At 34.7% G+C, this 14,797-nt stretch overlaps 1 protein-coding gene across 3 annotated transcripts in view; it reads left to right on the top strand.

Moving 5' to 3' along the window:
• BMP2K (BMP2 inducible kinase) overlaps nucleotides 1–14,797 on the top strand; it is a 140,416-nt gene that overhangs the window by 119,838 nt on the left and 5,781 nt on the right. The window lies entirely within an intron of this gene.

Raw genomic sequence — 14,797 nt, forward strand, 5'->3', positions numbered from 1 at the left:
TTGTACTCCACTCTAATTTTTATATGAACACAGTTTTTATTGTTGTTTTTGAAACAGCATCTTGCTTTTTTGCCCAGGCTGGAGTGCAGTGGCATGATCATGGTTCACTGCGACCTTGAACTCCTGAGCTCAAGCAGTCCTCCCACCTTAGCCTCCTAAGTAGCCTGGACTACAAGCACAAGCTACCATGCCCACCTAATTTTTAAATTTTTAGTAGAGACGAGGTCTTACTTTGTTGAAAAGTCTGATGTTGAATTCCTGGGTTCAAGCAATCCTACTGCCTTGGCCTCCCACAATGCTGGTATTACAGGTGTGAGCCATCCTGCCAAATCCAAATACAGTGTTTAATTAATTGAAACATAGGGTGCTTTTAATTTTCTTTCCTTAACTTTATAAATCTGTAACCTAACTTTTTTGCAGCCAAGATTATAAATGACCTTCATTTTTCTCACAACTAATAATCCTAGTGTCACTACCAGAGATTGAATATTGGGCTTGGTGAGCCAATGATCAAACTATCAAATTTGGCAGTTTTTTATACAAATGCCTATATTATGATAAAATACTCAAAGCGTGTGTATTGAAAAATTAGGGATGAGAAATAACATTTAATTGTACTTATATTTAAAAATTACATGAGTAAATTCTTGAAGTTAAAATTATCTGGGTTCAGTTTAAGGTCTGTTGTTAGCGTTTGACCCAGGCAAATCACCTACTTGCTGTGTATATCAGTTTCCTCATCTATAAAATGGGGGTAATATTCCATAACACGTGACTCATAGGGTTTTTAGTGATTAATAAGAAAAATATTGGTGAAGCACAAAAAATGCCTGGCACATAGTTTTTCAGGAAACGTTAGATTTTGTCATGATTATTATATATGGTGAATGCAGTGCAGTGAGATCTCAACTATCAGACTAATATGTCTACTTGATTTTTACAAATGACTTACCTTTTTAATTTTATGGGAATTTCTAGAAGTTGTTAAATTTTTAATATTTAAACTGTTTTTTATCACAATGTTTCTTTGCTACTGCTTTTGCAAATCCATCAAGAAGAGTTTGCAGTATTTTAAATAATTCTTTATTGAACATCCTTACACATGAACATTTGGCACATGACATTATTCCTAGAGGAGGACTAATGGCCAAGAGCATGTACATTTACAGAATGGATTTATTGCTAGATGGGCCTACAGAATGAATACACTGATTTATGCTCACACTGGAAGTTTTCAAAAAATTCTCATTTACTTGAGAAGCTTAATCTTAGAGTTTTGATAGTTTCCTCTGTTGAAATACATTGCTTGGGGGAAAATGTACAATGGAGCAGGTAAGTAAATACACTTTAGTATGATTATATATATAGAGAGAGATAGATATATAATGCTTAAAATATGGAGTAAAATTAGCATAAGATATTGCTGATGGCATAAATTGGTAAAAGTTTTTTTTTTAAGAGCAACTTACGAATAAAATGTTTTTTGATTTTTTTTTTTTAAGCCTTATTTCTGGGAACTTACCTTAAGAAAATAACAACATCTCGGGGAAAAGTGCAGCTACAGAAATGTTCAGTACAGCGTTAGTTGTAGAAACAAAATTTAAAGCACCCTAAATATAAAATATTAGGTGAAATATTAAATTATGGCTTATTTAGTAATTAAAATTTAATGCTGTTTTTAAAATGATGGAAGTGAAGATTATGTAGGAATGTACAAATGTGTCTATGCTATAATTGAATTAAAAATTTATAATGAAAAATTAACTATATCATAAAACTTTGAATAGTATGGGAAAAACACAATCTCATATGAGCACAACTATTTGAATTTTGAACCATTTACTTGATTTTCCTTGTAGGTCTAATATTTATACTTGTTAAGTATAGTGTATGTAAAACTTTTTGATCCTTTTTCTTGCTACTTCTGTGTTTTCATAGCATTTTTTATAGTGCTAAGTATCCTGCTGTGTACAGATAATTTCTGTTTTAATTTACATTTGCATTGGTGCCTCTTATTTTGTCTACCTTCTAATTTCCCAGCCTTGATTAATATCGGCATAGTCTCAGAAGTTAATTCAGGAGCTATTTCTATTACAAGATAGAGTTTTATCTGAAAATCTAAAAGGATTATTATAAAGATTACAGCCCCTGCCTCTCAAGGACTTCGAGATTGGTTGAGAGAGTCGTGAAAACTACATGCAATTAAGATGCAAATGCTAGAGGAGATAAATTATTCTGTTGGTGCGCAAAGGAGAGAGTTGCTTTATTCTCGTTGAGTTGGGATTGGGAAATGAGGAAAGCTTCATGGAAAAGATGTTACTTATGGTAGTCCCTGAGAAGTGAATGCATGTGAACTTGTAGGAATGAAGAGGGCATTCAGAGCAGAGAGAACAGTTGTGAGCAAAGTTCTGAGACAATTCAGTATGTTCAGAGAATTGCAGGTATTTGAGGATGGCAGTATTAGGTTTGGTGAACTTCCTCAATGCTCCCAAAGACCCTAGACCCACCCCGTGGGCTTTATTATCTAATAGGATGTTAAATTGAGTTTAGGATTGGGAAACATTACATTACATATAGCAAATATTTGTTTGAACATAACATTTACAGATTGCCAGTCCAAATGCTGGGCCATTTTATAAGCTACAATGAGGTATTGTTTATTTTAGATTCTAGTGTATGATTCTTGAAGAACTTCAGGATGTTAGCAATAATAGTTATGATATATTGAATTAAACTGGAGAGGTTGGCAGGAGCTATCATGTTGTGGAGACAATGGGGGCAATAGGCACAAATGGAAGGACTTTAAACAGCAAAGGAATATGATTAGATATACAGTCTAGAAAGATTACACTGGAAAGACTTTGTAATCTTTCTAGACTGTATATCTAATCATATTCCTTTCCTGTTAAAGTCCTTCCATTGGGCGACAGAGCGAGACTCCATCTCAAAAAAAAAAAAAAAAAAAAAAGACCATTTGGAGCAGTGCTCCTCAAAGTGTGGTCTGCAACAGAATGACTACAGAAATTGAAAGCAAGTGAGAAATAACTTGATATGTATTGAATCACTTGGACAATGTGAATTGGGAATTAATAACAAAAATAAGAAATAAACCTATTGTTTCACTTTTCAGTGTGAGAAGTAGTGATTAAAAGATTATTGCAGCTGGTGAAGTGGCATGTGCTTACTCGGGAGGCTTAGGTGGGAGGACTGCTTGAGCCCAGTAGTTCTGGACTGCAATGCCCTATGCTGATCCTGTGTCTGCACTAAGTTTGACATTAATATGGTGACCTCCTGGAAGCAAGGGGGCCACCAGGTTGCCTAAGGAAGTCTGAACTGGCTCAGGTTGGAAGTGGAGCAGGTTGAAACTCCTGTGCTGATAAGTAGTGGGATCATGCCTATGAATAGCCATTGCACTCCAGCCTGGGCAACATAGTGAGACTCCTTCTTTTAAAATAAATCTATTGCAAAAGACTCCATGCTTGAAATAACAGCCTGAGAGAGATGAGAGGGACAGAATATATAGGATTTAGTAACCATGTGGGAGGGAGCAGGAGACCTTGAAGGAGAGAGAGGAACCTAAAACGATTAGCAGACTTTTGTTTTGGCAAAATCGGTGAAGTTCTTTTCTGGAAAGGGAGAATATAGGGTAGGTCAAGAAAAGAGTTCACATTCACATAGGTTGAGTTTGAGTTGTCTGTAGGGGCATTGGAATCTTTTTAGCAGGAATTTAGACACAAAAGAAGACATCCAGGACAGAAATCTTGGCCATCAGTTTACCATAAAGAAAGTGGTAGTTCATGCCAGTTAGAAGAGACTAGAAGAGGGATGAGAAGAAAATTCAGGTTAATTCTAACAGTGATGAGGCAAGACAAAGGAGCTAAGAAAAGAGAGAAAGAAAGACCATAGAGACAGGAGAAGTACAGGAGAGCTGAAGAAAGAAAAATATATATATATATTTATATTGAGCATATCTTTTGAAATGTTCACAGGGGTAAGGAGACTGGGAATAGTCCTTTAGATTTAGCACTTAGTAATTATTTAATCTTGGCAAGAATAATACGGTTGGAATTCTGATTGCAGTGGATTTGAGAAGTGAATGGGAGTTGAATAAGTTGAGCAACGGATTATTCTTTCAAAGAGTCCAGCTGTACTGAGAACAGAGAAAGGTAGGTAGGTAAGGATTAAGGGAAGAATTTAGATTTTACATGGGCAAGACAAGAAAATTATGCGATATGGGAGTGTTTATATATACAGTTGACCCTTGAACAACACGGGTTTGAACTGTATGGATTCCTTTATACACTGATTTTCTTTCACCTCTGCTATCCCTAAGACAGCAAGAGCAACCCCCATTCTTTGCTCCTCAGCCTACTCTGTGAAGACGATGAGGATGAGGACCTTTATGATAATCTACTTTCACTTAATTAGTAGTAAATATATCTTATTAACATTTTGTTTTATCTAACTTACTTTAAGAATATAGTGTATAATATAACATTCAAAGTATGTATTAGTTGACTATGTTCAGCAAGGCTTCTGGTTAGCAGTAGGCTATTAGCAGTTAAGTTTTTGAGGAGTTAAAAGTTACACATGGATTTTTGACGGTGGTCGGAGGTTGATACCTCTAATCCCCTCATTGTTCAAGGCTCAACTGTATATAGAAAAATTGAAAGTGAAGGAAGGAGATGGATTAAAGAACAGTATCCTGGAGAGAGAAAGTCAGTAGCACAGTTGGAAAAATGAGTGTCTAACAAGACATAAAAATTTTTCTCCTTGAGACTGGGAACAGCTGTAAATAGGTTTGTGATTGGAAATTAAGGATAATTCATGTATTCACAATCTGGTACAGTCAGCTGGCCTACCTTACTTTGGCCACAAAGAATGATCTTTCTGATTTATTTGTTGCCTTAGTTTATGATATCATTTCCAGACTTTTAGGAAAATTAGCAAATATAACATTTTGGCAGACTATGTCTTAAAATGAATCAAGTCTAGTTTTTTCTCTTTTTAATTTTAAACATTGATTTCTGGGAAAGTTAAATTTATAATGTTCCATTTATTCAAGAATCAAATAATTATATCAATAATCTGCTGTATGCAAATGTTATGTTTTATTCCATAAGTTGATATTTTAATTATCATGAATTATATTTACCTTTTATGCCAGGTTATAAAACTGATGTTAATAATGTAGTTTATCAGAAAGACCATTGACTTTGGAATTATAAAACCCTGAGTTAAAATCTTAGTTCTATCACAGATTAACCATTTGATATTGAGTATTGGCAAACTTGTTTCCTTTTTTTGAGATAAGAGTCTTGCTCTGTTGCCCAGACTGGAGTGCAGTGGCATGATCATAGGCTTACTACAGCCTCGACCTCTTGGGCTCAAGCAATCCTCCTCCCTCAGCCCCCTAAGTAGCTGGGACTATAGGTGTGCACCACCATTCTCAGCTACTTTTTTTTTTTTTGTAGAGACTAGGTCTTACTATGTTGCCTAGGCTTGTCTCAAACTCCTGGCCTCAAGCAATCCTCTCACCTCAGCCTCCCAAAGTGCTGGGATTACAGGCAAGAGCCATTGTGCCCAGCCCAAACTTCTTGTAAAATTTATCTTAAATTGAAGATAGTACTGGCTACTTGATAAGATAATTGAAAGGGTTAAATGAGTGACTATTATGTTAGTGTTCTCTTCTGAATGAAACTGTTAAAATATAGAACCTGTTTGTGAGGATTTCCACTACCAGTATCTGTTTAAAATAGCACCATTCCTATTTTCACTAAAGGATTAACTACCAGTGTTCATTACATTATACTCATAAAAATCATATTTAAAGCATGGTATTCATTCCCTTTCCTGAAACCCATTCCGTTTCTTCTCCTCAGGGCACTGTTTTACAGTTAGTTTGTATACCAACATAGGATAGGTGGCTCTGTGAATTATATAATGTAGTGTGGACCACCCAATTTCAATAAACACCTACAACTTCTAAAACGTAGTGTTCTTGAAATTCTAAAATTGTATTTGAAGAGTTTTAGCGACATGTAGGCCATATTAATTAGGTCACTGAAGTTTTAAATTTCTTATATTGCGTTTAATTTTTAATTAGGTTTGGTGAACTTCCTCAATGCTCCCAAAGACCTTAGACCCACCCCGTGGGCTTTATTATCTAATAGGAAGTTAAATTGAGTTTAGGATTGGGAAACATTACATTACATATAGCAAATATTTGTTGGAACATAACATTTACAGATTGTCAGTCCAAATGCTGGGCCATTTTTTAAGCTACAATGAGGTATTGTTTGTTTTAGATTCTAGTGTATGATTCTTGAAGAACTTCAGGATGTTAGCAATAATAGTTATGATATATTGAATTCCACTGTATACATAGAGTAGAAAATGAGGCTCAGAAAGGTTCAGTGACTTGCTTAAGCTTACACAGTTTATAAGTAGGAATCTGGCTTTGTCTCATTCTAAACTCTAGTCTGTAAATAGCAAAACAAAGCATTAATCTATTTTAAATAAAAATTTATATTAATAGGAGAACATAATGGAAATGTCAGTTTTATGGCATTTTTCATCTGGCTGGGAAATACTGTTCACAACTATTAGGATTCTCTTCTTATACTCAAACCCTGTCACTTGGCCTGCCTTCTGAGAAGCAGTACAGATTTTGATAAAACCTCCTAATCCACTAATCCTTGGGACTAACATGGTAAATTGCTGGGAGATGATGGCAGGCAGTATGCTGCCAATTCAAAGTGAACTTTAAAGTCTTATAGCCCCTCCCTTACACGCTCAATGATGAGACAACAGAAGGCATGTAATTACAATAGCAGTTTCAAGCCATTTATCTTCTATAATCTGACAGCTAAGAAAAGAACATCAAAACAAAATTTCCTTGATACTGGAAGCTTCTTATATGATTAAAAATGTACCACCTGTTTTATAACTAAAAGAACAACTGCCCTCTAAAAGGAAACCTGATTCTAGAAGAGTGGTAATATGCATAGTATGATGCAAACATGCTGCTCTCTTCACATTGGATATTTTCTAAATATTTTGAATTTTTTGGTATAGTTTATGAAGGTTTATTTAAGAATATATTGCAATATTTGTTTAAAATAGTGTGGCATTAACTAGGATCTCATTCTTTTTATGAAGTATTTGTTTAAAAAAATGCTATAACAAATATATGAAAATGTAGCCTAAGAAATGTTTTAGGCATTGACTACAAATTTTAACTTTTGAGTTTAGAATCCTTATTTGGACTGTGCAAGGCTATGAAGTCTGAAATTTTAACACCAGGGTATTGTATGGCATACAATACCTTGCTGAATGAATTCATTGTCAAATTTTAACACCTTCATAAAAGGCCTAAAATTAGCCTTTTATGAAGACTTATAAGCACAGAATGGGCAAATTCATGTTCTTACATTTATTTGGTGAATATAAGCTTGTTTTTCAAAATTATCCAATTGTTATTACCTTGGTCACTTATTTTCCAGATCACTAGAGTCAGATCAGCATGTTTCTGAATGCATAAATGTACATAATTATTTCACAAATTTTTAAGTGAATAAGCTTCTTGAAGTCGTCACGTATTTTCTTACTCATCTTTGTATCCCATACGGTACCCTGCTGAATGAATTCATTGTCAAAATACACATTCATAATCTAACACACACTCCTACCCAATATTTAGTGAACATTCACTAAATAAAATGAATTATATTAACATCAGCCCTATCACGTAAGTTCTATTATTGGCTCTGTTTTCTAGATGAGAAAACTCAGGCTTATTTGGATGTTTCTCTCTCATAAATTTTGTAAAGTTGAGTGTTCTTTTGTTCGTTGATAAAGCCTTACAGTATTTTTAGAACTTAACCCTACAGAATATTAAAAAAAAAAAAAAAAAAAAAAAAAAAACCTCTTAATACCGGGTACTCGTCATACAGGTTCAACAAAAGAGTCTTCATCCTGTTTGTGACTTTTATTTTTCGGGTATGGTTTTTTAATGAGGATACAAAATAAATGCAAGATAAGTCTGTGTTTGTATTTTGTAGTGTGTTGGTGATAAACCATGTTGAATTTTTGCTAGTGATAATATTCTACTGGTAATTTAATTGTAGAATTTACAGATGAGAGTTTTAAGCTAGTGTCAGCAGAGAAGTCATTATGGCTTTGATATATAGCCTTAAATTTGGGCAGGTCTCAAATTTCTTATGTATAAAAAAAGTTAGACTAAATCTCCCAAAATCCTTTCTTATGCTTTCAAGATATAACTGGAGCTATGAAAGAATACTAAGGCCACCAAAAGGAAAAAGCGCAAAGAGCTAAGAGAAAGCCAAGGACTGAGTTTTGAGTGTTAACAATGCATATTTTTGAAATGGTAGGAAGTCATGACAGTGAACTAACATGGAAAACAAGGAAAGTTTCTGAAAATGTGGTTAATAAGATTGAAGAGAAAAAAGCTCTACGAAAGATCATAGTAAACCTTAGAGAGCATTTTTTGCCCTAAAATGTTGTGGGAGCCTAATAGTAGGGAGATAAGAGGTAATATATGAAAAACCCTTGGCACTGTGCTTCAGGATATTAGTTCCTATTTCCTCTGATTCATTTCTGATTCAAGTACCATTTGTGTCCTCTTGACACTTATTTGAGTGGTACTTCATTGCTCAAACATTTTTTGCAATACTTGTAATTTCCCTGAGAGACTATTTAGAAGCCATATAAGATAATTTAAAACTTTATAACCTATCATTGCTGTTCTTAATAAATTGCCCAGATCTGCATTGTCTTAGTTACTCACCTTATTCTCAGAATTTGGCTCTGAATGAATTTTGATGGTTTCCAGCAATCAGACTCAACCTGAAAAGATGAGGATATGCTCTCATTTTCAGATAGTAGAATTCAACAGAAATAAAGAATTGAAAGAGCACTGCATTTGATGTTGAGACTTGTATTCTCTTCCAAGTTCTTCTGTTAAGTAGATGTATACTTTCATTTAAATTCTACTTGAAATGACTTAATTATTAATTATGGCTTAATAACTGCATAATTATTATATATTGTGAAAGTCTATGATTTTATTATTTTAACTAGGCTCTGAAAATAAGATAGTTAGAATTCCATCTACAATAATGAATCTTTGAAAATTTGGTTCTTAGTAACTCTGTACCAAAGCTGCCTAAAGAAAATTTAATTCTGTATTTTTGTATAAATATGTGGAATATATTAATGTATTCCTATTTTGAGTTTTTTCCCCTAAAAATCTACTTAGTATTATGTTTTGACTAATGGTCTGTTGGTTCATTCTTAGTTGGGGAACAGCATTTGAAGTAACAGCTCTCAATTAATTGATTAACCCTCTGTTAAGTTTTGTTTACAGATATTGGTTGATCATATAGATTTTTGCATGGCATATGTTTACTAAATCACTGCATAATTAGTGAACTTGCTTTGTGTCACCAATTAACATACAACTTCCTAAGATAATAAAAAAGCTAAAATTTTTAGTTCATAGTTCCAAAGCACAAAAACATAAAGAATATCTTGACTAGAAACCATCAAAATATCATTCTACTGTATTTAGTTAAAAAAAAGAGAAATACCTTTCTTAGAGCCAAAAATAAAAACAATGGGTGAATATATGAAATTTTACAGTATACTAAAATAATGTAAATGAGTTATGATTCTGTGCACCATCTACACAGTTTTTAATGCTGTAAATACATGTTCTTAGTACTTATTCTAAATATTATACCCCCGTCTCCCACCTACTTGAAGAACAGCTATTTTTAGGTTAATAAAACAGATCTCAGTAAATATGGGGATTATTAGGATTTAGGATATATTGAATTATAAAGCAACATATTTAGGCTTATACTTTTGGGAAATTAACTTTAGCAGTGAAATAATCCTGATTAAATTTCATAGTAAATCAAATGTGTATTATTTAACAACTAGTGGGAACCTGGCCCCAGACACAAATAGTGGGAATATCTGAATTTTTTTTTTAATTACAGGAATATGTTTAGGCAAATAAATAGAGTATAAATGTTTATGGCATTCTTAGCTAGAGGTCACATTCTAAAGTGCTGTGCATCGTATGGTTATAACCAACTTTATAACTTAAAAGACTTACTCTGACAGTCTTTTATGTCTATGGAATAGGACTGAAAGCCTTAGAATATACTGAAATACTTTTTATTTTTATGTAATTCATCTTTCTTTCCCAGCTCTTCTATAGTTTCATAATGAATAGATGATTAAGTAGATCACTGCTACTGCAGAAAAGAGAAACTTACCTTGGATCATGGTAACTTGCAACCTGGATCCTAACTCTTCCTCAGTAGGAGGTGCTGGAGAGATAAAAGGATTAATAGTTTCTCTTAGTATGCTTTCAGAGAGCCTAATTATTGCTCTTTTTATAAGTTTATGACAGCAGTAAAAGTGTAGAGTGAAATATTTAAACAATGTCAATGTGGGTTGCAAGAATATGGGAGAAAACAGGAATTTGGATAAATATTTTTGATTGTTATTTGAGTTTTATGTAGGGGGGCAAAATAATTAAAACCAGTCTATCTACATCAACAGAAAATTTCCCCAATTGCCTGTACTATTCGCAGATGTAATCTGAAACCACAAAGGTGGTATAGATGATTGTGTCTTTTCTTGCTCTTTTGAAAGTGTGTTTCCATTTCTTATACTGTGTTCCCAAATATAGCTGTCTAAAAATCAAAAATGTAATTTCCAGGATCTAAAATGCACCCTTATGCTATGTCGATATACATTGGTTTGTCTACTTACTTCTGGTCAATTCTGAAGTGGATCTCGGCTCCTCTTGGATTAGCCATAGACTTGCTTCTCCCCACACTTCTCCCTCATTTATATTCACCTGCAACCATTGGGCCCAGAAAAGTTACTAGAAGCGTGTTGAGTGTGATGGATAAAATAATTGAATTTGGCCATTCCCTGGACATGAAGATGGTAGAGTGCTTATTATGTGTCAGGCAGCGTTTTAAGTCCTTTCTTCACAACAGCTCTGTGAAATAAAATGTGTTATCCCATTTTGTGTATAAAGAAAGAGTGGAATAGTGGTGACCTTGTCAGGATTATTATTGGGTTAGCTTTATTAGCTGTGTTAATTACCCATAAGGAGGGAATAATAGTATATAAATAAAGTGAAATTGATACTAAAAAAGGAGGGTTTCCCTTTTACTCCTTGAAGGAAAAAGTGCATGAATCATGGTTGGATCTAAAATGCCGAAAAACTAGAAACAACCTAAATGTTCTATTTCTAAATAGAAACAGTGAACAGTTATATATGCAATGTTTTATCATATTTCTATCAGAATAAATAATGGACTATGTTGATACCTGAAAAGATGCATTAAAAATAGTAAGTTAAAAACCCACAGATTTATACTCACACTGACAATTATAAATGTGTATTTCTATTAATACAACTTTGATAAACTGACAAAGGGCCAACAGAATGGGAAATATAAAGTGACAGATGTCTTCTGAAAAGTAATGGTAACCAGTTGGATAATGAAAACAGTAAATTTTAAGAAGACTAGGGATTACAATGTAGTAATTTTAAAAAGGTGAATTTAAATTCACTTCCAAATGACATTCTCCAAGATGAAATATCTCTCCTATGTTAAATGTTCTAGAAGACCTTCAGGAACACAACTAAAGTGCCCTAGAAATGGAAAATTTCAAGATAAGTTGTATAGCAGCGTTTCCCAGAGCACTTTTGCACAGTTGGTTTTAAAGGTTAACAGGCATTACATGTAAATAAAAGGGTAGCGAAGACAATTTGGGAAATCCTAGGGTTCATAAAATTAGATTCTTTTGTGTAGGACTCATTAGCCCCTTTAATGAGCATACTCCAGGTGGGTAGGAGTGGAGGCAGAATGCAGAGTGCCCCATTTCATAGACTTGTTTGCTTGAGATCACAGAACTGTTTGGCTTGGTTCTTGTTAGGGAAATAGCCTCTGCAGATACACTTTGGGCAACATTGGAATGTTACTTGGAGGTGTCCGTGAGCAGGCGTGAGGTGTGAATGTTGTGGCTGTGGGTGGGTATGCAGCTCGAGGAATAATACGTTGAATGTTCCACAGTCAGGGATGATGGGAAATCATCTGGAACCATACATATTTTGTTTTATTTTTTTTTTTCCCCTCTTCCCATATTTTGCTTTTGAATAAAAATTCATGAGAAGAAATTCACTAATCTAAAATTAACTTTGTTTTTAATATCATACATATGCGGTATAGGGAAGAAGTCAAACTTGAGAATCTGCATTTGATTTGCTTTTAATCTGGAAGGATAACAAATACAGCATGTAGCTCTTGGCTGGTTTTAAGGAACTGGCAGAAGATTATGTTTGCATTAAAGTATAACCTGGTGGTATTCTCCACATACTTGTCTCCCACACATTCTTTAGCACCACAACTCATGTCAACATTGCCAACAAACTATACAAGATGACCAGATCCAGTGGCCATTTTATGTCCTTAGTTTACCAGACCTCTTTGCACCATCCAGCTCAGTTGTCTGTTACCTCCCTACAAACATTCTTCTCTCTCCATTTCTGTGACATTGCACTCAGCTGTTTTCTTCCTCCTCTCTGGCTGTTACTTTGTAGTTTGTTTTGCATGTTCATCTTCCTCTGCTGACTTCTGAATGTTTTGTACTGAGGGCTCAGTTTTGGATTTTGTTTTCTTCTATGTTTTCTTCCGAGGTGATGTCCTTTAGTCTTGTAGCTCTCCCTGCATACCGACTGCATGGTGATAACTCCCAAATCTATTTTCTTCAGCCAAAAACTAACCATTGTTTTCAAGTCACAGATACCTAACTGCTGTACACTTAAATGTTGTCTCACACATATGTCAAGCTTAATGTCTCCAAACAAAATTTTTAGTACTCCTCTTCACTTTCCAGCTATTCAGTTTTTAAAAATTTATGCTAATTAAAATTGTGTGTGTGGGTACATAGTAGGTATATACATTTATAGGGTACATGAGATATGTTGATACAGGTATACAGTGCATAATAATCACATCAGGGTAAATGGGTTTCTATCATGCCACTCATTCTTTCCTTTCTGTTAATGGTACTGCCATCCACCAAGAGTTTTCCATCTCTATTTTTTCTACTTTGATCCACTCTGCCACCACTGTCATGTCATCTAGGCCACCAAAATCTCTAATTTGCATTACTATAATTTCCTTTTGCCTAAACTCCCTTTCTTATCTCCCCTTAGTCTTTTTTTTTTTTTTGAGACAGAATTTCGCTCTTTTGCCCAGACTAGAGTGAAGTGGTGCGATCTTGGCTCACTGCAACCTCTGCCTTCCAGTTTCAAGCGATTCTCCTGACTCAGCTGGCACCCGCCACCATGGCTGGCTAATTTTTCTATTTTTAGTAGAGATGAGGTTTCACCATGTTGGCTAGGCTGGTCTCAAACTCCTGACCTTGTGATCCACCCACCTTGGCCTCCCAAAGTGCTGGGATTACAGGGGTGAGCCACTGCACCTGGCCCCCTTAGTCTTTTTCTATAGAGCAGTCATTTTTTTAAAAAATGGAAACCTAATCATGACACCCATTTTAATAGTAGCTTTCCATTATACACTGAATTTTGAATAAAATCTATGCTGCTTATTGTGGCCTTAAAGGACCTTCACAGTCTGGCCTTTTCCAGTCTTCCTTACCTCATCATGTACCTGATCCTCCCTTGCTCACTATGTTCCAGCCACAATAGCCTATTTTCAGCCCCTTAAATATGTCTTCATATATGCCATTGCTTTTACTGGGAGCAGCTTCCAGCTTATCCTTTGCATGGCTGGCTGCTTCTCATTGTTCAGTCCTGTCATCTCCTTAGGGTGGTCTTCACCGACTGTCCAAAGTAGGTTTATGCACCCATTTCCCTGCTCTCCTTTATTTCAGAGCACTGGTCACAATTTGTTTACTTGCAACCTCTGATTGTAAACCCCTGAAAGCGGAAACCATGTTTCTTCTACTCACCAGTGTACTGTGTAAAGTGCCCTATATTTCTTTTGTTGTATGAACTCAGAAAATGAAGTGACTGAATGGATTCTGAGCTAAAAACATCTCCAGATAGTGTAGATTTGTTTTTAAAGGCATCTCGCTTTTAATGTAATATATAGATATTATAATTAAAGGAAGACATATCATCTAGAGAAGACAGATGTTCTTGGTACAGTCTCCATTTAGTATCTGGTCCTTAGCTTTGATCAGGCCATTCATGCTAACTCAATTCAAAAGATACTGGTTTATAAAAAATACAATGCTGATTTAAAAAAAAATAGTGAAACAAATATGTAACTGAGCAGGCAGGCTGTTCATGCTTGTGGATCTCCATGAGAAAACTTTACAACAGTTGAAATATAAGCAGAAGGTGTTTAGTGAATGTGAGATCTGAGCTTTCAGAATTAGCAGAATAATGTTATTTTGGTGGTGGGGTGAAGAAAATTTGCTAGTCTACTACATTCTGAGTGCTATAAATAAAATTTGGCTGTCAGAGTATGATGAGGAGGCAGGGTGTAGGGTCCAGATATGAGTAAGTCTGTTTACGTTAAGACTTAACCATCTACTTGAGGTCAAATGCATTCTCTAAGTCTACCGACAAAGAATTGACAACATTATTCTTTCCTCTAAGGGAACTCCTATGAGGGATTTGTAATGCTGTGTGTAATACATATTAACATTTAGTGCAAGAGGATTTTGAAATGCATTGGAATGCTGTAATAATTTTTCTTTGAACTTGCAG

This window comes from Chlorocebus sabaeus, chromosome 7 (assembly GCF_047675955.1).
Source record: "Chlorocebus sabaeus isolate Y175 chromosome 7, mChlSab1.0.hap1, whole genome shotgun sequence".
NCBI classification, from domain to species: Eukaryota; Metazoa; Chordata; class Mammalia; order Primates; family Cercopithecidae; genus Chlorocebus; species Chlorocebus sabaeus.